Source organism: Heteronotia binoei, chromosome 6, assembly GCF_032191835.1.
Source record: "Heteronotia binoei isolate CCM8104 ecotype False Entrance Well chromosome 6, APGP_CSIRO_Hbin_v1, whole genome shotgun sequence".
NCBI lineage: Eukaryota > Metazoa > Chordata > Lepidosauria > Squamata > Gekkonidae > Heteronotia > Heteronotia binoei.
Genome location: NC_083228.1, coordinates 83,078,704 through 83,105,581, shown reverse-complemented (window position 1 = coordinate 83,105,581; position 26,878 = coordinate 83,078,704). Strand labels below are relative to the sequence as shown.

The 26,878-nt window shown below is 45.5% G+C and overlaps 1 protein-coding gene across 20 annotated transcripts in view; it reads left to right on the top strand.

The window, feature by feature from the left end:
- Positions 1-7,048: 7,048 nt before the first annotated feature.
- KIF1A (kinesin family member 1A) overlaps positions 7,049-26,878 on the top strand; it is a 200,920-nt gene continuing 181,090 nt past the window's right edge. For all 20 annotated transcript variants that reach the window (XM_060241983.1, XM_060241991.1, XM_060241984.1 and 17 more), the window contains exon 1: positions 7,049-7,113. The gene's annotated coding sequence lies outside the window, so the exon portion shown is untranslated. The remainder of the gene's footprint in view (positions 7,114-26,878) is intronic.

Here is a 26,878-nt window from a genome sequence, read left to right as displayed (position 1 = left end):
ATCCAGAAACCTCTGTAGCTGCAACGCCACAGCCCTCTCAATAATTTTACCTAAAAACAGTAAATTGGACACCGGACGATAGTTCGCCAATTCGGCCGGGTCTGCTGTAGCTTTTTTCAAGAGGGCGGACCAAGGCCTCTTTCAGAGGTGTTGGAAAAAGCCCCTCTAAGAGGGATCTGTTTATGATGTCCCGTAAAGGACATCTAAGCTCCCTCTGGCAAGATTTAATCAGCCAAGAGGGGCAAGGGTCCAGATCACATGTTGTCGGGGAGCAGCAGAGAGGATTCTGTTGACTTCCTCCAGGCTGAGTGGGTCGAAGTGGTCCAGCACTAAGCCCGAAGACAGGCACAGAGCCTCAATTTCACTCACTGTATCCAATGTGGTAGGCAGGTCTTGGCGGAGCAACGAGATTTTATCTGCAAAATATCTCGCAAATGCCTCACAGCCTATTTCTAATTCTCTAACATTTGGTTTGCCTTGTGGTAGTGTTATAAGATCCCCAATTATTCTAAATAATTGTGCTGGGCGCGAGTTTGCAGATGCAATCTTGGTTGCAAAGTAATCTTTCTTTGCGGCCTTGACTGCCATCTCATAAGACTTCATAAACGTTCTATAGGATGTTCTCGTTGCTTCGTCCTGAGTATGCCTCCACTGCCTCTCTAGTCATCTGAGCCCTTGTTTCAGCTGGCGCAGCTCCAAGGTATACCATGGAGCCAGCTTCATATGAGGGTGCAGAGGGCGCCGGGGTGCAATTTCGTCGATAGCCCTGGACAGCTGGCCTTGCCAGGCTTCCACCAGGTCATCGAGGGAATTGCCAGTGGGCCAGGGATCCCTCAGGGCCGTTTGGAACCGTTCTGGGTCCATCAGGCCCCGAGGGCGAGCCAAAATAGGCTCTCCGCCCATACAGGGTTGAGGCGGCGCCCCCATACGGGCCTTAAGGGCTAGGTGATCCGACCATGGAACCGCTTCTACGGCGATATCGTTCACCAAAATCCCGGAAGCAAAGATCAGGTCTAATGTCCATCGCCTGAGTGGAGGCCGGGTCGTCGGCATGGACGTTGAAGTCACCCAGGACCATAAGCCTCGGGTACTCCAACGCCCAGCCCGCCACTGCCTCCAATAGTGATGGTAAGGCGTTAGCTGGTGCGTTAGGCGGACGGTACACCAGCCAAACTGCCAACCCCTCTCCAACATCCCACGTCAGACCGGCGCATTCAATCCCATCAATCTTTGGGTCCGGGAGAGCCCGAAAGGAGTAATCCTCCCGTATGAGTAGCGCTACCCCTCCCCCCCACCAGCTAATCCATGATTGGTGAAAGATCGAGTATCCCGGGGGGGGACATCTGGGAGAGAGCTACTGTCTCCCCATCCCTCACCCAGGTCTCGGTCACGCAAGTCATGCAAGCCATCTAAGATTCTCTGTTTGATAAATCTAAAATTATAAGATTCATCAGATAAAAATAAGTCGTCAATTGCAATTCCCATGTGTTTGAGCTTCGACATGATTCCATCTTGTCAAGCAGCATCATAAGGGTCTCGTTTTAGATAGTTGAGCAAGCTAGCTGGTTCAGCCCTATAAAATATTCGTAGCCAATATTTAAAAGCTAGAGTCCAAGCTTTTGTTTCAATCAGAGATTGGCCTGTTTCTGAACAATTACAAAATAAGGAACACAATTTGGGAGTCCTAAAAGTTGTCGCAGAAATGCAGCCTGGATATTTTCTATTTTTTGGTTCAGAGCATTAATCCACAGAGGGATACCATACAAAATTTGTAATAATGTTTTAGCATTAAAAGCTCTGATTGTGGCATGCAAACATATGCAAACAGGGGAAAGGGCTAATAAGAATTAGTGAGGGAACATCAAACCAAACAAAAAAAGTCTTCATTTGCTGACAGAAGACAATAATAGAAGACAAACAAATATCTCTGGGGAGTAGAAGCATAGAATTATAGAGTTGGAAGGGACCTCTAGGGTCATCTAGTCCAACCCCCTGCACAATGAAGGAAAGTCACAAACACCTCCCCTTAAATTCACAGGATCTTCATTGCTGTCAGATGGCCATCTATCCTCTGTTTAAAAACCTCCAAGGAAGGAGAGCTCACCACCTCCCAAGAAAGCCTGTTCCACTGAGGAATTGCTCTAATGGTCAGGAAGTTCTTCCTAATGTTGAACCGGAACCTCTTTTGATTAAATTTCAACCCATTGGTTCTGGTTCTACCTTCTGGGGTCACAGAAAACAATTCCACACCATCCTCTATAGACAGCCCTTCAAGTACTTGAAGGTGGTGATCATATCACCTCTCAGCTGCCTCCTCTCCAGGCTAAACATCCCCAGCTCCTTCAACCTTTCCTCATAGGACTTGGTCTCCAGACCCCTCACCATCTTCATCGCCCTCCTCTGGACCCGTTCCAGCTTGTCTATATCCTTCTTAAAATGTGGTGCCCAAAACTGAACACAATACTCCAGGTGAGGTCTTACCAGAGCAGAGTAAAGCGATACCATCACATCACGTGATCTGGACACTATACTTATGTTGATACAACCCAAAATTGCATTTGCCTTTTTATCCACCACATCACACTATTTACTCATGTTCAGCGTATGATCCACAAAGACCCCTAGATTCTTTTCGCACATACTACTGCTAAGACAGGCCTCCCCCATCCTATAACCATGCATTGGACTTTTCCTACCTAAATGCAGAACTTTACATTTATCCCTGTTAAAATTCATTTTATTGGTTTTAGCCCAGTTTTCCAGCCTGGCAAGGTCATCCTGTATCCTGTTTCGATCTTCTTCTGTGTTTGCAACCCCTCCCAATTTAGTATCATCTGCAAATTTAATAAGCATTCCCTCTATTCCTTCATCCAAATCATTGATAAAGATGTTGAACAAAACAGGTCCCAGGACAGATCCCTGAGGCACTCCACTTGTCACTCCTCTCCATGAGGATGAGGAACCATTCACAAGCACTCTTTGGGTGCAACCTGTCAACCAGTTACAGATCCACCTAACGGTAACAGGATCCAAACCACATTTTACCAACTTGTCAATAAGGATAGTATGTGGAACCTTATCAAAAGCCTTTCTGAAATCAAGATAAACGATGTCTACAGCATTCCCCCAATCCAGCAAGGTAGTCATTTTCTCAAAAAAAGAGATCAGGTTAGTCTGACATGACTTGTTCTTGAGAAAACCATGCTGGCTCTTAGTAATCACATTCATTCTTTCTAAATGTTCCAGGACTGACTGTTTGATGATTTGTTCTAAAACTTTTCCAGGTATAGACGTCAAGCTGACGGGTCGGTAGTTACCCGGACCCTATTTTTTCCCCTTCTTGAAGATGGGGACAACATTCGCCCGCCTCCAATCTTCCAGCACCTCTCCTGTTCTCCAAGAATTTTCAAAAATAATAGGCAAAGACTCAGAAATTACATCCGCAAGCTCTTTTAGAACCCTTGGATGCAATTCATCTGGCCCTGAGGACTTAGTTTCATTTAAAGAAACTAGGTGTTTATGTACTACCCCTATGCTGATCCTAGGTTGGAACTTCATACCCTCCTTATATGTTCATACTGAGCTTTAGCTTTCCTAACTTTTTCTCTACAAGCACTGGTGATTTGTTTATATTCATCCTTGGTTATAAGGCCCTCCTTCCAATTCCTAAAGGAGTCTTTTATTTCTCAAGTCTTTAGAGAGCTGTTTATGGAGCCACTTTGGCTTCTTTAAGCTTTTTCCATTTTTTCTTCTCATAGGAATCGTCTCTGATTGCGCTTTCAGTATTTTGCTTTTTTAAGAAACTCCCACCCCTCCTGAACCCCCTTCCTCCTAAGTATTTCTGACCATGGGATTTTACCCAGCATAGTTCTAAATTTATCAAAGTTTGCCTTTCTGAAGTCCAACCTATAAGTCTGACTACGTATAAGTTTTCCCTTCACTAAAACTGTAAATTCCAAAATCACATGGTCACTACTGCCCAGAGTGCCCACTATTTCCACTTTTTCAATCAATTCTTCCTTGTTGGTGAGAATCAAATCCAAGACAGCAGATCCCCTTGTTTCCTTCTTCACTTTCTGGAAAAGGAAGTTGTCAGCAAGACAAGTCAGGAATCTATTTGGAATCTAAATTCCAGAGTTTCAGTACCATGACCAAGAAGGCATTTCTTGGTTTGCCGCCCATCTAGCCTCAGATGAAAGTAAGTGGTTCTTCAGGTACACTATCCCCCTTTTTTGGGGGGGGGGCTGTAAAAGTCAATATCAACATATTGTAAACTACAAAGCAGACCTCTGAATCCAAGGAGAAGATTAAAGCAGAATGACAGAGAAACATCTTTTTTAATGTGCTAATTTTCTTTTTTTCAAGGAACACATTTTTAGCAGGGGACAAGGTGTTAAAAAATGGAATGCCCCATTTTTTTGTTCATTCTCTTTGTTGTTGTTCAGTAGCACAGTCGAGTCTGACTCTTTGCGACCCCATGGACAAAGTCATGCCAGGCCTTCCTGTCTTCCACCATCCTCCGAAGTTTGCTCAAATTCATGTTTGTTACATCAGTAATGCTGTCCAGCCATCTCATCTTTTGCTGTCCCCTTCTTCTTTTGCCTTGTGTCTTTCCCAGCATCAGGATCTTCTCCAATGAGTGCTTCCGTCTCATTTGGTGGCCAAAGTATTTGAGCTTCAGCTTCAGCATCTGAGCTTCCAAGGAACAGTCTGGGTTGATTTCCCTTAGGAAATCATTCTCTTGGAGGTATATAGATGCAGCCTGTTTGTCAATTTGGCATAGTGGAGTTGGTAACTTTTGCATTTATTTAATTAGAAGGTTTATATGCTACTTCTCCAGAGTTTTGATCAAGTTGCTCACGAAGAAAAAAACAAAATGGCTGACAGTGCAATCCTAAGAGCACTCTTCCGAGAGTAAGCCCCATTGAATAGACCTTAGTAGAATTCAGAGTAGACTTGCGTAGGATTGCTCTCTTAGTGAATTGATCCTCTATGTGTGTGTGTGTTTGAAACAACATTTAAATTGCCCCTTGGTGGTGGTAGAAAGTACCGCTGAGTCACAGCTGACTTATGGTGACCCTGTAGGGTTTTCAAGGCAAGAGACATTCAGAGGTGGTTTCCCATTGTCTGCCGTTGCATAATGATTCTGGACTTAATTTGTGGTCTCCTATCCAAATCCTAATGAGGGTCGACCCTGCTTAGCTTCTGAGACTGGACAAGATTGGGCTAGCCTGGGCCATCCAGGTCAGGACAAAATAGCCGCTTTCAAAACCCTATCATACAAATTATCATAATACTTTAAAATTCCCCACCCACCAACATCACTTTTAGAGCCAGTGTTGTGTTGTAGTTAGAGTGTCAGGCTAGGATCTGGAAGACACAGGTTCAAATCCCCACTCTGCCATGAGTGACTCTGGGTCAGTCAGTCAATCAATCAATCAATCAATCAATCAATTTTTATTTGTATCCCGCCCTCCCCGCCGAAGCAGGCTCAGAGCGGCTAACAACATAATCAATACATTAGTTTTACAAGGTATTTGAACATAACTAATTAACATTAATTAATATTCTACTAAAACTCTAAAATCAATAAAATCTTTAAAATTAATATATTGGTGCTATTGTATAGGTTTCACTAGCAGTTTCCCTTTCAGCCATGCACTTTCAGCCTAATCTACCTCATAGGGTGGTTATAAGGATAAAATGGGGAATTATATTAACAGCTTTGGATCACCACTGGGGACTAATGTAGGTTATAAGTAAAGTGAATATGTAAATAAATTTTAAGGCCAAGGGCAATAATGATATTTTAAAAATGCATTCTGAGCCAAAGGGAATCTTTGGTGGAGAGAACTGTACAAGTTATGTGGGTAGAAAGTGGAAAGTGTCATTTGTTACCATTGATCTTTTTAAAAATCCTATTCCGTCACAAATTTTAAAAGCCCATTAAATTAAAAACCAGTGTGATGTAGTGGTTAGAACAGTGGTCCCCCAGCCTTTCTGAGCCTTCAGACACCTTAGGAATTCTGAAACACTGTGGTGGGTGCAGCCTTCCTTCTAATGAAAATCCTTGTGCTGTGGTGGCAACTGCTGCCAAAGCAATGTTTGTAAAAGTCTGCACAGTCAAATCAACTGTCTGATGGCCAATCAGAAGCCCCGCTTGACCTCCCTCACAGGGTTGTTGTGAGGATAAAAGGAAGAAGATTTATGGTTCCATAATCTCCTTGGATGAAGAATGGAATAAAAATGTACTAAATAAATAATAATTTTAAAATGCTAGGCTAAAACAATGAGTGCTCAGTGCTGCAAATGGAGTGGGACAATGATTGTCTCCATACCAGCCACAGTATTTGTAATAGATCAAGATGGGCAGCTGTGTTCAAGTCTGTCTGTAGCAGTAGAAAAGAGCAAGATTCCAATAGCACCTTGAAAATGAACAAGATTTGCAGCAGGTTATGTGCTTTTGTGAGATACTGCTCAGTTCTTCAAAAACCAGTCTGTGTGGGAAAGTGGGAATGCCATTTAGATTTTCCACCTCAGGCAGGTATCAAAACGTCTGGGGCTGGCTCTGTATAAATGCGAGGCAGATGCATAAATGTGGCTGGGATGAGTCCCCCCCTCCCTCTTGTTCTATTATTTGAGGATCCGTGCCTGGGGCTAGATGGAGAGTCGTTTTGTCCTCTGACCAGTGTAAAAGAGGGTCTTTCCCCCGACTCTCCCCTGGGGCCAACACAACGCAGTTCCGCAGTGAGGAGCCGCCAGCCTCTGAGCAGTGAGGTCACGTGCCCAGTCTTCTACTGTAGCGGCATCAACAGCGGCAAGAGCTTCAACGCTGTCGGAGCTCCTCCTCCTGGTGGCTGCGGTCAACAGGCTGTTCTGGCCCGCCATCCAATCAGCCGTCGGCCAGGGCCGAGGGGCGGGGCGCTCAGTGAACCTGCAGGAACCGAGCATCCCCGGAGAGCGCAGCATCAGCACCACAACGCCCGAGAGGCAGCCAGACGCGGCTTCTCACTTCATCAGGCTGGCAGGAGCTGCGGCCAGAGTCTCTCGATGCCAGCGCCAGCCTTTCCCGAGCGAGGACCGGTTACAGAGAGCCTTTAAGTCCCACAGGAGGTAAGTCGCATCCTTCCATTGTCTTGTAGCGTCTCACCTCACATTCCTCGCCCTTGGGAATCAGCATCCCCCGCTGCAGTGCTGGCCCCCTAGTGGCCTGTGTGCCCGCGGTAGAGGCCTCCGGAGTTTCAGTTCTCGCGGATCCTATTCATTCTGCATAGAGTTGCAGCTGGTGGCGCATTTCCCCCCCCCCACCCCGCGGCTGGCTGGCTTTCAAGAAAGGACAATGGACCAGTTTCCAGGCAATGCTTGAATTCACTGGAGAAACAATCATGGGTGTGGGTGTGTGCCTCTGTCCAATCGTGGGCCCTGTTTCTCAGTACCCCCTTTCCCCACCCCTTCTGCCCAAAGAGGGTTGTGTGACAGGGTAGTAAGGAAAGAGCAGGGAGGTTTCTCTGCAAATTTCTCTGTGTATTTTTCCCTGGAACACAGAACACAAGGTACAGGGTGTGTATTTGTGTGATGTCATGGCCAGTAATGGCAGCATGAAAAAGAACAGCATCATATCAGAACATGATGATGAGAGGAGAAATGGAAATATCTCTTGGAAAAGGACATTGTTTGTTGGCAGTTGTGTGCTTTTCAGATTTCAAGGCCACACAGGAGACACAAAATACCTGCCGGTGTGGCCTTGTGGTGTGTGATCACTCTCTTATGATTTTGTGACTTGCTTATATTTTCCCTGATCCAACCTAAAGAAGGGAGACACCCTTTCTCTTTCGGCATAGCTGTAGGATCTCTGTTGCCTTGTGGGAAGGAAAAGAGACCCTGAGGAAGATCAGTTGCACCATGATCTTTCTGATAGACGTCCAGCCATGCATTAATAATCAACATCACCCCACCCCACATATCCCTGCGCCAATGGCTGTTAAAGACAGCCCTGGACAGAATGCAGAGTCATGAAGAGTGGGTGAGGGCTGGTCACGCAATCAGTTGAAACCATATTATCAGGTTGTTTTAGTATATTGTGATTCATTTTCTTTCACTTCAACTCAGCCCCAGCTCCTTTTATTGAAAGAGCATTTGAAAGGCCAAGGGAGGGAGGGAATGAATTCAAAATGTCTTCCTTAGCAGATCTATTTCACTGTCTGTTTGCCTGTGTTACAGGCTCTAGGCACATTACACAGGTTTGTTTTCTGTATGGATGAGCTGAGGGATCTCACAAAATCTTCACAGGAACTCTCAAAGAAACCTGTGGCTGGCATAGTATGCATCCAAAAAAAAATGCTACCATGAAATGTAGCAGAAGAAGCCTTCATTGCCTGAACAATGGTGTATCCTTTGCCATTTGATGCATTTGAGGAGGGAGAAGACATCCAGCAGGGAAAAACTTTCAGAACCTTTTAAAATGACCAGTTCTGACGTGGGTGGAGGACTTGGCTAGGTGTCGGCCATTTTATAAGGTTTGCTATAGTAGCAGCATTGCTAGCTTTTAGGCATGCCAGTGTCCTTGTTGGGAGTTTGTGAATTTGTGGAGCATAAAGTAGAGGGTGTAAATTATGACCACTAGGGCCATGATTCAAACCAGCAACCAATTTGAGACTAAAAGGGCTTTTATCTGATCTCTGAGTTCTTTGACATTTTCAGACAAAGGGGAACTGTACAGAATGACGTTATAGTATCTGTTGGTCAGCTAGAATCTATTCATCTTCCCAAATGATCTTGAAAAGACAAAAGTGCCTGTTAGCATTAGATATGTGACAGAAGTGATGCTTCTGGGTCAGTTTGCATATCCTACTGTGAAGTCACTTAAGGCCATCTTGGGAATGGCATAACTGCTGGCAATTTGGCTGAATTCAATTACTTATGTTACTATCTAATAAGCAAGAGTCCTTCCAAAGCATATCCTTGCTATACTATGCTGTGAAAAGAAAACTTGATTTTGCAAGTTGAAAATTTTATTTGGAGTTATTCTCCTGTTCTAATACACGCATTTCGTAATGGAAGGCCTTCAGGCACAAGGAGTCACAAACAGCCTTGCAAGGAATATGCATTGGCTGCATTAGTAGACCCTTTACAATGAAAAAAACCTCAGTGTTGTAATAAAACTTATAATGCAGGATGAAAGTGCTGGCTGAATTTCACTCCAAATCCTACCAGAGCTGGATACTCATAATTTTGATTGCTATTTTTGCTTCAACCCTTTTAAACTTCTACTGAAATAAAATTGACAAAATCACATGCTTCTGAACTGTGTTCAGAGACTTTTGAATGATGCAAATATGTACTTATCCTTAGGAGCCTGTCTTTGGCAAAGTTACAAGGTAGTCCCCTGTGCAAATACCAGTCATTTCCAACTCTGGGGTGACGTCGTATCACGACATTTTCACGGCAGACTTTTTACGGGGTAGTTTGCCATTGCCTTTCCCAGTCATCTACACTCAGCTACACATATCCTTATGAAGAGAGTGGCCTTGATGGCTGCCTTTTAAGACCAGGAAGGCTTGAGAAATCAGGATTTGCAGCCCTTATTATCTCCCCCCCTTTTCATTTTTAAAACAGAGTATTTCTCTCAGTTTAGTTCACATTTATCAGTGACTTTTGTGACCTACCATTATCACTTCTTTGAGGTCTTAGATGTTTTTAATGTTTCCTTATATTAAGGCCTAGTTTCTCTGCTCTGAATATTTGACTACTTCACTATTAATGTCATCACCAAAAGAGTTTTTTTCCCCTGGGGTGTGTGTGTGTGACTAAGCTGTAGATGCTGTAGTATAGTCTATGTAATAGCCAATTGTACTTTGACAAGGACTCAAGGACTTTCGTAGATCATAGCATTTCTAAACATCATATCCTTAAACGTTATCATATATTTTCCTTTTGTCCTCTTATGAATGCCTGGTTCCATTGGCCATAAATTAGCTTGCTCAATCACACCGGAGCTACAGAGCAAAGCCTCTGTTTTCTCCATTGGTTGAGGCTCCTCCCTTGGGGAGGAAGACGCAGGGCCAGCCTGATGCCCTGGGGCACCCTAGGCAGACTTGCTGCCTGGCGCCCCCCCTGTGGATCCATGGCTCCCCCCTCCCCACCTCGCCTCCTCCTCCTCCCTCCTTTCCCCACGTGTCAATTGCAATGCCGGAACCAGCTCTAAAGTCATGTTCCAACCCACCCCCCCAGTGATTATTCACTCGGCGGGTAAAACCGTGTTGCGGGGCCTCGCTTGCACTCTGTCCGGACTGGCATCCTGAAAGGGCGTCCTCACTGTCTCCTCCCCTCCCCTCCCCACTTCCTGGATTGGAGGAGTCAGTGACAGTGAGGCCATCCTTTCAGGATGCCGGTCTGGACAGAGTACAAGCAAGGCCCCGCGGTGCGGTTTTACCTGCCGAGTGAGTCATCGCCGGCAGGGTGGGGGCTTTAGATTGCCGGAACGCTGCGTTAGAGCCGGTTCTGGCATTGCAACTTACACGTGGGGAAGGGAGGGAGGAGGAGGAAGCACGGCGGGAAGGGGGGGAGGCATGGTGGGAAGGGGGGGGAGTGCAGTGCGAAGGCGAAGGGGCGGTGGGCAGCAGTGGTGGGTGAGGAGGCAGGCAAACTAGGTGCTTAACTGGGGCACCAGGAGGGGGTGGGGAGCCGAATTTTTCGCCCCCAACCTCCCAGCACCCTAGGCAACCACCTAGTTTGCCTAGTGGGGGGGCCGGCCCTGGGAAGGGGGGAAGGCAGAGCTTGTTTTTCCAGGCTCTCTCAATCATACAGCAGAGCTACTGAGCCAAGCCTCTCTCCCTTCTATTGGCTGAGGTTCCTTCCTCCCCTGTCCCCTGGGGAAGGAAGGAAAGAACCAGAGCTTGATTATACTATTTGTGTATCATGCCTGTTCAGTGAATATCCCTTAAGAAGCAATTTTCACATGGAGGAATAAAGGCAAGGTATAAGGCTTTTTAGTTAATTGATCAATACATTCTGTAGACTTGAAACATCAACAATTTATAATGGAACAATTTATTGGTACTATGGAACAGGTCTTAGTCATGACCTTTGGCAATTCTGAGTTATAGTATAACTTTACTCTTGATGACAGAGAATTTAAAAGTTTGGTGCTACAGAATTTGCAGTGAAAGGAGAGGTCCTTAGTCAAATAGGCAGAGTTCTAACGTGCTTCTGCATCCCAAAACATGTCTAGCAGATAATGGCTTTCCTGTTCTGAGAGCTGCACAGTGGGACAGCTAAAGGTCAGCTATGCTTGTCATCTCCCAGGCCCTGGCAGGGGATCCCCCAGTTTTGCAGGCTCCACTCCACCACCAGCTAGCTGGCTGGCAGAGGAAACCCCTGCTCCAACAGCCAGGGTGTGCCTTTAGATCTCAGCAGGTTTAGAAGAAGCCTGAAAACTCCTTGTGTTTTGGAAGGAGTGTGTGTCTTTAAATCTCAGCAGGACCCAAAGCTGCACTGGGAGGGGCAAGCAGCAGAACCACACTGCTCTTCCCGGTAAGTCTGTGAGATATTAAGACAGCACAGTCCCTGCATTCATTTCAGAAGTTGTATGGATAGTAAAGAGTTAATTGGAACCTGATTATGGGATGGAAGAAAACTCCACCCCCCCCCCTAGAGTAGAACTCTTTCCCCTATACTCTTGTTTTCCTGTTACTCTGAAGAAGTTGGTGGAAATACAGCAGATTGTTATATTCAACAACTCCTGTGAGTAAAGTGATTGCTCCAGTGAGATCTTAGAAGTGTGGACTTGAAAGCTGTTTATTTTGGCTGCTTTGTGTGCATGTGTTCACTTTCATTTATTGTAAATATAGCTGCTGGAGAATAACTGTATTCAGGGCAAGTGGACTGCTGTACTTACTTATTTATTTTAGGAAATGGGCAAGTCTCCTGGCTCCACCCTCAAATTCCCCAGGCTCCACCCCCAAAGTCCCCAGGTATTTTCTGAGTTGGACCTGGCAACTCTAAAGGCAGCCCTGTTAGAAATGTATATGATGCTTCAATCCGAAGCACACTTACTAGGCCGTAGACCCCACTAAGCAAAGTGGAAGTCACCTTAGGGTAAACATACTTAGGAGTTAGGGTTGCCAGGATGGCTACTGGCAGGGGATGGTGGGGTAGTGTTGCCAGATCCAGGTTGAGAAACTCCTGGAGATTTGGGGGGTGGAGCCTGGGGAGGACAGGGATACAATGCCATAGAGTCTACCCTCCAAAGCATCCTGGGGAACTGATCTCTGTAGTCTGGAGATGAACTGCAATTGCAGAGGATCCCCAGGAACCACCTGGAGCCTAGATAGGGTTGCCAGGTTTGACTCTGGGGACTTTGGGGGTGGAGTCAGGAGCAAAGCTGTGAGAAGCATGATTGAACTCTGAAGGGAATTCTGGCCATCACATGTATAGGGACTGCACTCCTTTTAAATGCCTTCCCTCCATTGGAAATAATGGAGGATAGGGGTACCTTCTTTTAGGGCTCATAGAATTGAACTCCCTTGTCCAATCTTTTTGGAACTTTTTTTTTTAGGAGCGGCATCAGATGCTATACTGAAAATTTGGTTTCCCCAATGAATTCAATCAGCATCACCTGGAAACTGGTCCATTGCCCTACGATCCTTGCTGGTCAGCCGGGGCCCAGGGAGGCCACCATGTGGCTCGGCTTGGCCCAGCAATCCCCAGGGGCCAGACCAAGTGATCTCGGGACAGATGTTCCCCACCCCTGCTCTATGGGAACCAGTCTCCATAGGGTATAATAGATTGCCCAGCGGACATTCAACCCCCTGCCCTGCTTTCTGATAACCCTGAAGTAGGGGTGGGCCTCCATACCAAGGGATCCTGTGCCCCCAACTGGGGATTGGCAACTCTAAGCCTAGCATCCCTATTAGGAATGCACTATTTATTACTGATTGCTACTGATCTATTTTTCATGAGTTTTCTTTTACTTTCCTTTGTTAATCAAGTTTATTTTTGAATAGTGTTTTCTGTTCAGTGGTTTCATTGGAGGATGTCTAGCGAAATGTGATGACAGTAAATAAGAAGGTGAATGAAAATCAAAAGCTATTCCCACAGCTCCATATATGCTGGTTTGTTTTATGTTTAGTGGACAGGAACTGAAGAGCTGATGCAGTTCGTAACACAGTGGATCAGACAGAACAAATTCCCTGCAGAGACTAGAAATTGTCACCTTAGTCTAGAACAATTACATCAGTCTAGAGGCACCTCCAGCCATGTCTCATTGTGCCCAACAATGGAACACACTACGCAAACACAACCACCAGTTAGCTGTTGTACAAATTATACAAAAAGTTAAGGAACTGAGATAGATGTGTATCTGCTGCAAATGATGTTTGTTCCCATGAAACAAATATAATGTCACTGACATCTCTCAGTCTCAAATGTCACTGAGTCAATGGGAGAAACCATATCCAGACAATACTGCCATTTTGTAGTGCACTGTTCTTTAAAAATTGCTATGACACAAACATCCCAGTCTTAAAACTTTGACATCACTTGGGCAGTACAGGCACTTCTAGTGAGTGTCCTGGGCTCACTCTGCAAGCTGGAGAGAGTGTGGGAGTGACATGGGGATCTGCAGCAACCCCATCTAGTGATCATGGAGCAGAATGCCCCCATGTTAGGCAGATGGGGGGAGCCAACCAGTCCACACTAATGTTCTCATGCATCTTCTCTTACATTGGAGCACCACCATCCATTTGCAGATTACATCAAGGGAAGGAACAAAGCACCCTCTGTGGAAAGAGCTCTGTGGCATAACTGGCAGGGCCCTGCTGCAGACATACTCCAGGAAGTTCTGCAGGGAGCTCATTTCTTCAGGGTTCTGTGTAGAGCAGTGTTAGACATGTGCAACAGCAACATTTGTTTTGCATCCCAGCCTGCAGCCAAACTCCCTCTTTCAAGGCCAGGGGAGCACAGACATTAGGGCAGAAACATGAGAATCTACAACTGCACATTCACCAAAGGCGTTCCTGTCAACCCTCTGATAACTTAATGGGAAAGGAACCCATGGCACAATTGGGAGCCATGGCCCATTCCTCACTGAGGGGTGGGGTTGGGGGATGCTTGCCAGAAAGCAAAGCTCACCTCGCCTTTTGCCCAACAGCAGCCAAACAGCAGGGAATGGCTGGACTGGAACCCATGCCTTGCACCTTTGAGAGCTTTTCTCTAACAATTTTCCCGATCAGGCTTTCAGGACACAACATAGGATGGCATTACGTGTCTCTCAGCACCCATGTTTGATACCAGCCATGTAAAGCAGGGCAGGGAAGACTGCAGAGGAAGGCATAGTGCTGTGCTGTGGAAAGGCGCAAATATGGCATACCCAAAACTCCTGCTTTGGACTCCAGATGGAAAGAGTTCTGAGGCGGGCTGCACAGATTCATAAGCATAGCTGAGAGGTGTTTTGTCCTCCGACCCCCATGCACCATTTCCTAACTGCAACACGGGTCTAACTGCAACAGCATTTGTTTTCTGGCTCCTGTGCTTGTCTTTCATATTCCTTTTTGGTGCTAAGTGCACTTTCTATGAAGTTCCCATCACCAGTGTCCCCCCATGTGTACTGTAAGTGTGCACAACATAAGACCTGAGCAATATAATCTAATGCTGTGTGCGTTGTTATCTAATGTATTAGTGCAGGGTTTCCCAAACTTTTTCTTTCCCGTGGCCCAGTTATTTTTACACTTCTCTTTCATAGCCCACTACAATTTGAGGGTGGAGCTAGGAGACTTTGGGGGTGGAGACAGGAATTATGTCATTTCCTGTAGTGTCACTTCCAGGTCAAGGGCCAAGTGATGTCACTTCCAGGGCACACTGAACCAAAACTCCACCAAAACCCCATCTTTTCCTGTGATGTCACTTTCAGGGCACTCCCCCAAAGCTGGCTCTTCTTCTGAAGTAACTTCGTTTTCAGAAAAATGTCTCTGAAACTCATGCTGAACCAAAATGGAGGTGGAAAGTAGGTGGTCTGCAACTTTTTCATACATTCCCAGGGTCTTCTCTTTCCACCCCCACATCTGCATGCACCTATCTGTTTGTGTGTTCTTCTCCAGCTTGCAGGTACTCCTAATGCCATGTTCAGTTGTCTGCACCACCTACAAACCCCTTCCTCATCAGTATTGGCCAGTGTATGCAGTTGGAAGTGCTGTTGCCATCAGGAATGCCAGTGCTGTGTACCACCCACACTGGGTCCTGGCAGCTACTGTACCTCAAAATATGCTGACACATTTAGTAGTCCCTTCCTTCAGCTGCTACTACTGGAACCCTTCCTCAACCTACAACCAAGCTTGCTTGGTTTCAAGAAAATCTTTTGACAGCTATTTTTCATACTTTTCCTTGACTAAAACACTGGGAAATTGCTGTGAAAGGTAGCAGAGAATTGTATTGCAATTAATGAATTAATTTCAAGTTATATAAAGTTCATACAAGCTTTTCTGCAGTTATCCCAAAAAGGATATTTATGAGGGGCTTGCAGCTTTTTACTGGCTGCGTTTCCCATGCCTTTAAAAGCAACCTGTTGTGCAGATATTTAGCCAGTGAAGCAGGACCAGTAAAATGGTGCCAAGCCAGTGCTGTTGAGATATACAGCAGTAATCTCTTTCTGCCCCACACCTCTAACTCTCACTCACTCACACAGAAATCTCACAGAAAGGCCAGCCAGCTACAATTGGGGGTGCCAGTTTTTCATTGACAGAGCTCCTATTTCTGCAACAACAGTATGATGAACAGAAAAGTTTCATCCAGTAAAAATGGAAGGGAAGAAAGAAAGGAAAAGAATGAAAGGAAAGGAAAGGAAAGGAAAGGGAAAAAAGACATGGAAAGAAAGAACATAAAAACATAAGAACATAAGAGAAACCATGTTGAATCAGACCAGTGGACCATCCAGTCCAAAATTCTCTCATACAATGCCCCAAAAGCACCAGAATGTCCATCAGTGGGGACAGGGTACTAGAAGCCCTCCCACTGTTGCTTCCCCCCAACCCCAGCACCAAGAATACAGACAGAGCATCCCTTGCAGACGGAAAAAGAACGAAGTGGGGGACAAAGGGGGGAAAAGCCTTACTCATCATCAGATTACCCCACCCAGTAACAATTCTGCCCAGGGGTCGTTTGGTTAAAAAAAAAAAAAAAGCTACTGGAATTCTCACTCCCTGCCCCTCCCAGCTGAAAAAAAAACACACACCCCTTCTTTGCTGCCCAGGCCTCCCAGGAAACCTCCCCAAAAGAACATACTGCAAGGCACATGAAAGCTCATACCTTGAAGAACACTTCATGGATCTAAAGTGCCAGTGGACACCAGCCTTTCTCTCAAACACAGAGAGGGGGGGGGGGGGAAGGAAGGAGATGCAGCCCAGCTCCTCTCTGCATAACACAGAGATGGGGGAAGGAAGGAAGCCAAACAGAGCTCAGGCTTTGCAGCCTGTGTCAGTCTTTAAGGCTAGCTTTTCTCTGCACAACACAGAGACAGGGGAAGGAAGGAAGCAGAGCAGAGGTCATGCTTTGCTGGGAGCGGGGCTAGATTTGGCTTTTCTTGTGACCTGGTAGTGAGGCTTCCATGGCCTGGTACTGGGTCCCGATCCTGCAAATGGGAAACAGTGTATTAGTGACTTGGCTTGGATTTATATAGCACAGGAGGATTGCAGTTAGCCTTTTTACTTCTTGGAAATATCACTCTTGTGAATTAGCAAGGTTAAAATATATCCTGATGCAGAAGTCAAATAGCAGACATAAATATGCATTTATATAATCAGGACTTCTTTTCTGCCTTTTGCATGGGTTTGTTTATGAGGTCTTATCTGGAATATTATTAAACTATTATTGAAATTTTCTGGAAAATTATTAAACCATTGTGAAGAAGAAGATATTGGATTTATATCCTGCCCTCCACTCCAAAGAGTCTCAGAGCTGCTCACAATATCCTTTTCCTTTCTCTCCCACAACAGACACCCTGTGAGGTGGGTGGGGCTGGAGAGGGCTCTCACAGAAGCTGCCCGTTCAAGGACAACCTCTGCCAAAGCTATGGCTGACCCAAGGCCATGCTAGCAGGTGCAAGTGGAGGAGTGGAGAATCAAATCCGGTTCTTCCAGATAAGAGTCCGCACACTTAACCACTACACCAAACTGGCCAAAAATACAATGGGCTCTAGAAAGAGTCTCTGGATGAGTGTCCTGCCTTGCTGTCTTCCAACCCACCCAAACGGCCATTTTCTGTAGGGGGATTGATCTGATTTCACTTTCTATTTCCTCCCATCCCTACCTGCAGCCTTTACCTAGGAAAAGTACAGTCTTTCTCCGCAGTGGGGACCAAAGCAGCTTCCATAATTGTCCTCTCCCTTTTTTTATCTGCACAAGAGCCCTGTGATGTAGGTTAGACTGAAAGTCTGTGATTGGTCTGAAATCACAGTGTGGACCAAAGCAGGAAGAAAGCAATATCAGCAGGATATAATGACAAAGAGTCCATCTGCAAAGCAGCCATTTTCTCCAGGGGAGCTGATTTCTGCCATCTGGAGAGCAGTTGCAATTCTGAGTGATCTCCAGCCCTCACATGGAGATTGGCAACAGTGGTTCCCCAGGAGGGACTGGGTGGTTGGCTGCTGCTGAACTTAGCAAGCAGCCAGCCTAGGATAGCCAACTTCCAGGTGGGGCCTGAAGATCTCCTCGTATTACAACTGAACTCCAGATAACAGATCTCGCTCCCCCTGGAGAAAATAACCGCTTTGAAGGGTGGACTCTATGGCATTATATTCAGCTGAGGACTCTTCCTTCCCCAAACCCTGCCCTCTTCAAACTCGACCACAAAATCTTCAGGAATTTCCCACCAACCTGGAACTGGCAGCCCTAGGCAGGTCTGAGTCCAATGAGTTCTCCATCAAATGCCAAAACAGGCCTGGAAAGACACACTCCCCCTCCCGGCCTTTTACTGATAGAACCAAGCTTGGTTGGTTTGTACTAAGAGAAACAATGTTGGTTGTCTAGCAATTCCCCAGTGGCCTAGTCCTCATCTGTCCTGGGGCTGGCAGTGGGCGGGGGAGAGGAGTGGAGTCAGCCAATGCCACACAAGTGCAATTGAGTGATGTTTGTTGGGCTAATGGTTGATGCAGTGCACATCACAGCCAATGGGAGAGCCAGACTGGGTCAATTCCAAAGGATATATGGATTTAGTTTTCAGGATATAACAAGCTGGGTATTTAGGTGTTTATTTTGTTTCATATAGCATCTGCCTTTCTCACTGAGGCTCATGGTGGCTTACAAAAGTCAGAATTATCCTAACCTCAAAAAGATATAACTATATACTGCATTGATAGGGTTGCCAACTTCCAGGTGAGGCCTGAGGATCTCCTGGAATTACAACTGATCTTTAAACTACAGAGATCAGTTTCTTTGGAAACAAGGCCACTTTGGAGGAAGTGGTCTATAGCATTATACCCTGCCAACGTCCCTGCCCTCCCCAAACCCCACCCTCTCCAGACTTTACTCCCAAATCTCCAGGAATTTCCCAAGTGATAGCTGGGAGCCCAACTTGTAGTTAGTTTCATACTTCTTTTAAAGATTTCAAATAAATACATAGTACAATGCAGTATCTGGAGCAGAGTTCTAAAAGAGATAACTGGTATGGGGGTGAGTAGGGTTGCCAGGCCTTTGTTGGAAAATACCTGGAGACTTTGGGGATGGATCCAGGAGGGGGGGTTGGGGAGGGGAGGGGCCACAGCATGGTATAATGCCATAGAGTCCACCCTATACAGCAGCCATTTTCCCCAGGGAAGCTGATCTCTGTCACCTGGAGATCAGTTGTAAAAGCAGATCTCCAGGCCCCACCTGGAGGTTGGAAACCCTAGGGGTAAGGGAAGACAGATTGCTTAATCTGTCCCTTAGACTGTTTTTCGGGGTGGGGGTGGAATTGCCATCTCCAATCCTTCTCTCCACTACTGGGGTGAAGAGTAGGGATATGATTTCCTCAGTGAGGATACAAATCACAAAACTGCATGAAAATTGTAGCCATGATGGCAAAACAAACAAACAATCAACCATGGGGAGGGGGTAGGACTGCATTTAGGACTACTGGGCAAGAATGGACGTGCTGATTTGTTCCTCTGCCCCAATATTGTTTACTTCCCAGTCAGGCTTACTTCATGCAATATACAAGCATGGTTTGCAGGGTGAGGTGTGACTGAAAATGGCACAGGATGTTTGCAGGAAAGAACTAGTTGGTAGAGAGAAGGTTAAACATCTCTCCTGGTAATTGAAACCCCCTACCCCTTTTTGTTAGCATTATAAAGAAAATACAGGATTGGGGGCCTGTGTGCTTCCTTGTAATACGTTCCTCTGCTTAACTATACATGTTGCAGTTGTTTTCTCAACTTTTTTTTCCTTAACAAAATCTGGCTTGCAGGGGCTGTAATTGAAAGGGTGATATTGGTCAGAGGGAGAAGGGCTATTTAACTCTTTTCTCAGGTGCCTTTTCTCCACAAAAACACTGACCTTCCAATGCTTTAACTTGCCCCTCACCTCACTGGAGTAAATATAATATAAATTATATAATTTATAAATACTCCCCTACCATCCAGCAACTGGAGTATATGTAAAATGGGGGTGGGGGGGGTGAGAATTTGCCACAGGAAAGTTTGGCTTGGGGGTCGGGGGGTGAGAATTTGCCACAGGAAAGTGGTTCAAGAAGAAATGGCCCTTGTCTGCTGTGGTTTCCTCCTATAAATTGCAATCACCACTGCAGCTGAATTCTGTTTTAAAAAAATGCCCTGAGTCATGCCTGTTTCCAAAACTCATTTCTGAGCTGAAGACAGCGGGGAAGGCATAGTGGCAGTGTAGATCTAGATCTTTAATATCAACCTGTGAAACTAATTTCCTTGCAGTTTTTAAATATTGTGTGATGTGATGTTTTGATGGTTCAGCTTTGAGGTTATTGCTGAAACTCAGTGAATAAGAGTCCCATTATAATGTCAGCTTCTAATGCTCATTCTACATTGGCTAGCTAAATTTCTCAGAATAAAGTGGATAAATACAGCCTGTGTAATGAAAATCTTGAAAATGTCCCCTCCTTTATACTTGAGGTATTCTAGATTGTAAGAGGAAAGCCATTCCTGCAAGATCCTGATTTCTCAAAAGAATCAACATTTTTAAAATGCTGATTTACTGGTAGCTTTGGTTTAGTGGTTTCTTTATAAGAACCACTAATCTGGAAAAGCTTCTTTTCATATTAGGTCCTTTCCCTTCAGATAGGTTGTTAGTATCCTCAGTGCATATTCTTGATACATGAACTGTTCTAGTACAACTAACCAGAGCTGATGTGGTGCTAAAGTTTATAGCAGGGGTGGCCAAACTGGCTCGGGAACCACATGTGGCTCTTTCACACATATTGTGTGACTCTTGAAGCCCCCATCACCCCATCAGCTGGCTTGGAGAAGGCATTTGTCTCTTTAAATCACTTCTCCCAAGCCTTGCCAAACGGCATCTTGGAGAATGCATTTAAAGTTCCTTTCTTTCCACTTCTCCCTCCCCCAATCTATTAGCCTTCCTTCCTTCCCTCCCGCATCTGACATTCATGTCTTGCAGCTCTCAAACTTCTGACGTTTATTCTATGTGGCTCTTACATTAATCAACTTTGGCCACCCCTGGTTTATAGGATCATGGAGACAGTGCGGTGCTAATGTCTTCCTTGTTTTCTAATGGCAAATTATAATGGATGTTATAACCTCTTGAGAAACCATGCCATCTATTTAAAATAACAAAGCCAGAATGTTACCTAGATTTATGGAGCTTTGTACCTACAACAGCAGTCTGCTTTTTATCACCCTCCAGTGTTGTTTCAGCCCTGCTTTGTTCTAACACTAACAAACACAGATCCCTATCTGTGATTCTTTTAATCTGCTAAAAACATTCCCATGATTCCACATACCAACTCACTGCCCACTTATATTAAGAATTGCTGCTTGCCATTCCCATTTTGTCTGATGAAGTCTGCTTAAGAGCATATGAAAGCTTACATTCTGAATAAAACTTAGTTGGTCTTAAAGGTGCATTTGTCCACTGCTTTGTTCTAGTGTGGTGCAGTGTTAGACTAAGATCTGGGAGATCCAGGTCTGAATCCCCACTTGTGTAAAGGAAGCTGTCTGGGCAACTTTGGGCCAGTCACACTTTCTCAGACTCACCTATGTCACAGTATTATTGATAGGATAAAATGGGAAAGGCAGAACCATGTATGCTACCCTGAGCTCTTGGATGGAGAGTCAAGATTTTAAAAATGTATTCTGTAGAGAGTCAGTGCAACTAAACAGGAACAGCCATTCTATAAGAATTCTCCAAAGATTGTTGAATAGAACATGTTATCTGAAGTATTATTGTAGGGCACAGAGCCTTCTGTCTAGCTACCTTCTATTTGTGACAGGGTTACCAACTTCAAGGTGATGCTGGGAGTTCTCCAGGAATTACAACTGATCTCCAGACTATGTTCCACAAGAGGAAATGGCAGTTTTAAAGCGCAAACACTATGTCATTAGTAGGGTTGCCAAGTCCAACCCCAGAAATATCTGGGGACCTTGGGGGTGGAGCCAGGAGACACTGGGGTGGAGGCGGGCCGGGGGTGTGGCGAGCCGCAAGTCCGGGTCCTAGAAGGGCCCGGATTCGCGGCTCGCCATGCTCCTAGCCTGCCTCGCACTCCCCTTCTCTGGTTTTGCCTGCACTGCTCTTGGCTGCTCCTCCAAGATGGGCTCAGCCTGGGCCCATCTCGGAGGAGCAACTGTGGTGGGCAGGGAGGGGGCGGCAGCGGCACGGCGCAGCGGCCTTGCCCGCTCCAGGATCGGGCGGCTCGCCATGCTCCCCGGCGCTGTTTCCCCCCTTCCCCCCACTTCTGTTTTTTTGGGGAGCAGGGGAAGAGGGTGGAAATCCTGGGGTCCTCCGCCAGGGCGGGAGGGTTGGAAAGCCTAGTCATTAGTACATCCCAACTGTCTCCCCCTCACCCCCAACTCTGTTCTCTCTAGATATCTCCCCAATTCTTTAGGAATTTCTAAGCTGTAACTGACAACCTCATTATGAACAAAACCTAAATGTGGTGCTGGATCAAGTGATGGAGCTGCAGGCCTGGTTGGTTCCTCCACCTGAGTTTAGGATGGGTTATACTACAGCACTATAGCTATGTGGAATAGGGTGGTGTTCGTTCAGTTTCCAGAAAAACAAACGCAGGGTCTGCTGGATAACATTGGGGAGAAGTTTAGAAAATTATTTTTGGATGACATCTTCTTTCATTCCCTCCTTTGCTACTCTGGTACTTGCTGTCCTCCAGGTAGGGTTGCCAAGTCCAATTAAAGAAAAATCTGGGAACTTTGGGGGTGGAGCCAGGAGACTTTGGGGGTGGAGCCAGGAGACATTGGGGGTGGAGCCAAGAACAAGGATGTGACAAGCATAATTGAACTCCAAGGGAGTTCTTGCCATCACATTTAAAGAGACAGCACACCTTTTAAAATGCCTTTCTTCCATAGGAAATAATTAAGGATAGGGGCACCATATTTTGGGGCTCATAGAATTGGACCCTCTGGTCCAATCGTTTTGAAACTTGGGGGGTATTTTGGGGAGAGGCACTAGATGCTATACTAAAAATTTGGTGCCTCTACCTCAAAAAATAGCCCCCCCCAGAGCCCCCAATACCCACGGATCAATTTCCTATTATTCCCTATGGGAATCGTTCTCCAGAGGGAATAATAGAGTGCCTAGTAGACATTTCCCTCCCCCCCACGCTTTCTAAAGGGGGGGAGGGCCTCCAAACTAGGGAATCCCCTGCCCCCTCCCTCTCACACACACACACTTACCAGATCTTCCTCCAGACAACTCTACTTCCTGTGAAAACGAAAGCAAAAGAAAGGGAGGGGCTGTTCTCAGAAGCCCTTTCTGCTTCCTGCTTCCTGCCCAGCCTTAAAGGGGCAGACATTTTGCAAACGGCTCAGGAGCTCTACAACATGAAGCCTAAAGGTATGTTCCCCCCCTCCATCCCCCACCCCCGCTTCCAGAGTTTTGAAGAGCGGGAGATGAGGTTGCGAACCCAGAAGTCTCCCGCCAGAGCGGGAGGTTTGGGAAGCCTACCTCCAGGGTAAGCAGAGTATCCTGGATATAGCTGAGCTGATCAGTGCACTTAGCTCTCTGAATTATTTATGCTGGGATGGGTGGGGGGAGATCCAGGAGTAACCCAGTTACTCAGATGTGCAAAGAAGCCAGATTGAACTGATTTTATATTGCTCTGAAAGGGATGCTTGCAGGTTTAGAACCCATGAGAAGAGAGAAATTTCCCACTCCCAGTTTGACTTTGAATCTTCCAGAATTCCTTCCTTCCTTCGTTTTGAACTATCTCAACTCAGTAAGGAATACAGTAATATTGTATGATGCAGCAGGAAGAAGGGAATTGGAGCTAAGGCTATTATGTGCATGTTTAATAAGGATTTCGCCTAGTAGGCACTGGTTGCTCTGATTACTTGGAGCATGGCTGTTATTCCCTCAACATTTACAATCAAAATAAATTAAAGACAGGACTGTTGGATTCCTTGTGTAGACAGAATGTTGGCTGCTACTCTACAGTGACCTTTTTGTCAATCATTTTTGTGAATCATGAGTGGTTGAGAAAAGCTCTGGTGGAGGCTTGTAAGAGCCAAAATTCTAAGTTTGTGTTGGATTTTTTATGTGTTGGAAACTGCCCAACAGACCTTCAAAAACAGGTGAAGATCCAGTTGTGGTCCCCTCTCCCACTCTCATGTGCTTAATGGGTCTCAATCTGTTTAATATTTTTTTTAGATTGAAGCATCATCCCACTAACTAGGGTTGCCAAATCCAGTTTGAGAAATATTTGGGGACTTTGGGGGTGGAGCCGGGAGACATTGGGGGTGGATCCAGGAGCAAGGGTGTGACAAACATAGCTGAACTCCAAAGGGAGTTCTGGCCGTCACGTTTAAAGGGACTGCACAGTTTTTAAATGCCTTCTCTCCATTAAAAATAATGAAGTATAGGGCACCTTCTTTTGGGGCTCATAAAATTGGACCCCCTGATCCAATCTTTTTGAAACATGGAGGGGCTTCTGAGAAGAGGCACTGGATGCTATGCTGCAAATTTGAAGAAGAAGATATTGGATTTATATCCCGCCCTCCACTCCGAAGAGTCTCAGAGCGGCTCACAATCTCCTTTACCTTCCTCCCCCACAACAGACACCCTGTGAGGTGGGTGGGGCTGGAGAGGGCTCTCACAGCAGCTGCCCTTTCAAGGACAACCTCTGCCAGGGCTATGGCTGACCCAAGGCCATGCTAGCAGGTGCAAGTGGAGGAGTGGGGAATCAAACCCGGTTCTCCCAGATAAGAGTCCGCACACTTAACCACTACACCAAACTGGCTCTTTTGGTGTCTTTAGATACTTGCTGATCAATTCTTCATTATACCCTATGGAAATCGGTCTCCATAGGGAATAATGTAGTGCCCAGCAGACATTTCCCTCCCCCCCCACCCGCTTTCTGATTACCTTGAAGTGGGGGGAGGGCCTCCAAAGTGAGGAATCCCCTGCCCCCACCTGTGGATTGGCAACCCTACCCCTTGCTGATATTGCAGTACAATAAGACAATGCTCGACAAATTAAGCAGTTTGAGAGGCAGATAAAAAACTTACAGGCTAGATTTGAACTTCAGGCTGTAATTTGCCCAGGTCTTTTCTAAGGTGCCTGGGAATTCTGTGTATACCAGATTCCATGAGAGATTTTTTTTAAAAGGATATTAAATGGAATAAATAAACCAGACATGTATTCTTAGATCTATGATTAGATCTCCCATCATTTTTTGAAAAGAAGACTGAAAAGCAACCACATGGGTTCTGATTTTGGTGGGCACAGTGGTACTATGAGAGTAGGTGTTTAACCCTTTTGCTCTACCATTTAACTAATGTTAATCACCTCACCCAGGAGCAATTAGCCCAGAAGCAGAAAAAATATAGACATGGTACAGGTACAGCACTTTTCATTGGAGTGGGAGTTAGATTGTGAAATCAGTACAGAGAGAACTATCTTGGTAAAAAAAACCCCTCAGAACTCCCACATGCTCTTGCATTAAAAGAAAAGGGGGTGTGTGCAATCACAGATCTCCCACACCACATCTATTTTGGCCCTAGAAATCTTTCTACTTGTGACTTGTTGAGGCTGATGGTCAGCCATCAAGTGCTCAGTTCTCCCCAGAAAACGTGCAAAGGAGACAGTATAGATTTAGGGAAAATCTTGTTAAATAATCCTTGCTAAATTAACTTTATCCATGGGAGTAATCAGTGATTTTTCTCATGGGCCTTTTGTTTCTTTGACTGGTAAAAGCTACCTTCCTACATGAGAATGATCTATTCATAGCTTGGGGAGAAATATTACCAGCTCTCATGGTCAAAGGAGAGAGAGCCCTGTAAATTTACCAGCTGTGAAATACTATCATAAATGAGCCGCATATGGTGTGCTGGTGGTTTTGCAGGCATATGATAAAACTTGGGGAGAGAAGGTGGCATGGTATGGCTCAATCTCGTCAGATCTCAGAAGCTAAGCAAGGTTGGTACTTGGAAGGGAGACCACCAAGGAAGATCCTGCAGAGGAAAGCAATGGCAAACCACCTCTGCTGGGGTCACCATAAGTTGGCTGTGGCTTACTGGCACTTTACACACACACTATAAAATGGCACAATTCACCATGATGCTGAAAATGTGTTTCCAGCTTCCTTGATGCTCTCTAGTCATATCACAGACACTTCCCCCCCTCAAATCTGATTTATCTCTTTGTGGTTTAGAGAGATATTGTTTTGCATATTAAAGTTTGTTTCATTTTACAAAAGTATAACCTTTTATGTAAACCTATTGCCAGCCTCCAAGTGGGTCCCGGAGATCTCCCTTTTACAGCTTATCTCAAGCTGGCAGCGATAAGCTCCCATGGAAAAAATGGCCACTTTGAAGGGTGGACTATATGGCATTGCACCATGCGGAGGCCCCTCCCTCTCCTGGATCCACCCCCAAAGTCTCCAGGTATTTTCCAACACAGACATGGCAACCCTATTGAGACATATGTGGGCCTTTCTCCCAGACTTTCAGCTTATTTATCCATTGAATTGTTTTTCTGACACTTTTTTTAAAAAAGCACTTTTCTGACACCTTTGTAAAAACTATTTTCTTAAAATTCTGGGATTGGAGTGTGTGGCTTCTGATTGTCACAAGGGAGAACCAATGAGCACCCTGGGGATGTGGAAAGATGGTTGTTTTTGCATTGCCAAAGAACTTGCCAGTAAACGCTCTGCAGAACTGAGTTCTACAAACAAAAAGAACTAATCATTTTTGGGCTCAATAAACTTGTAAAGGTGCTACATTTGTTTAGAAAGGTGGAACTGCAGAGCAACAGCAGGTTCAAAACACAAATTATGTATGTCAGTAGATAGCCCCTGAGCTGCTACTGCTCTGTGTCTCTTCTCTTTCTTTAACAAATTGTGTGTTATGTCATTATTTTGGGCAACATGCCATATAATGCATTGTTTGTATTCTGCATTACCAAAAAGAGCCTAAAGAGATGAGAGGGTAGCTCCATGTATTTTATAACACATAGCTTGAATCTTAATTACTTCCACTAGAAAGAGCTATCTTATTTCCTCACAAAAACTCTGTTACAATTTGAAAGGAAACAAAAATGCTTGTTTTTGATTGGCATGGAAGTCGCCAACACAGCTGTATCTAGAATTAGATTTCTCCTGTGAAAGATGGTGGGTGGGTCTTTCCCCGCCCCCCAGAGCAGTAACCTGGGTGATATTATTTAGAATTGAAAGCCAGATGCTGTGTGGGAGAATGCTT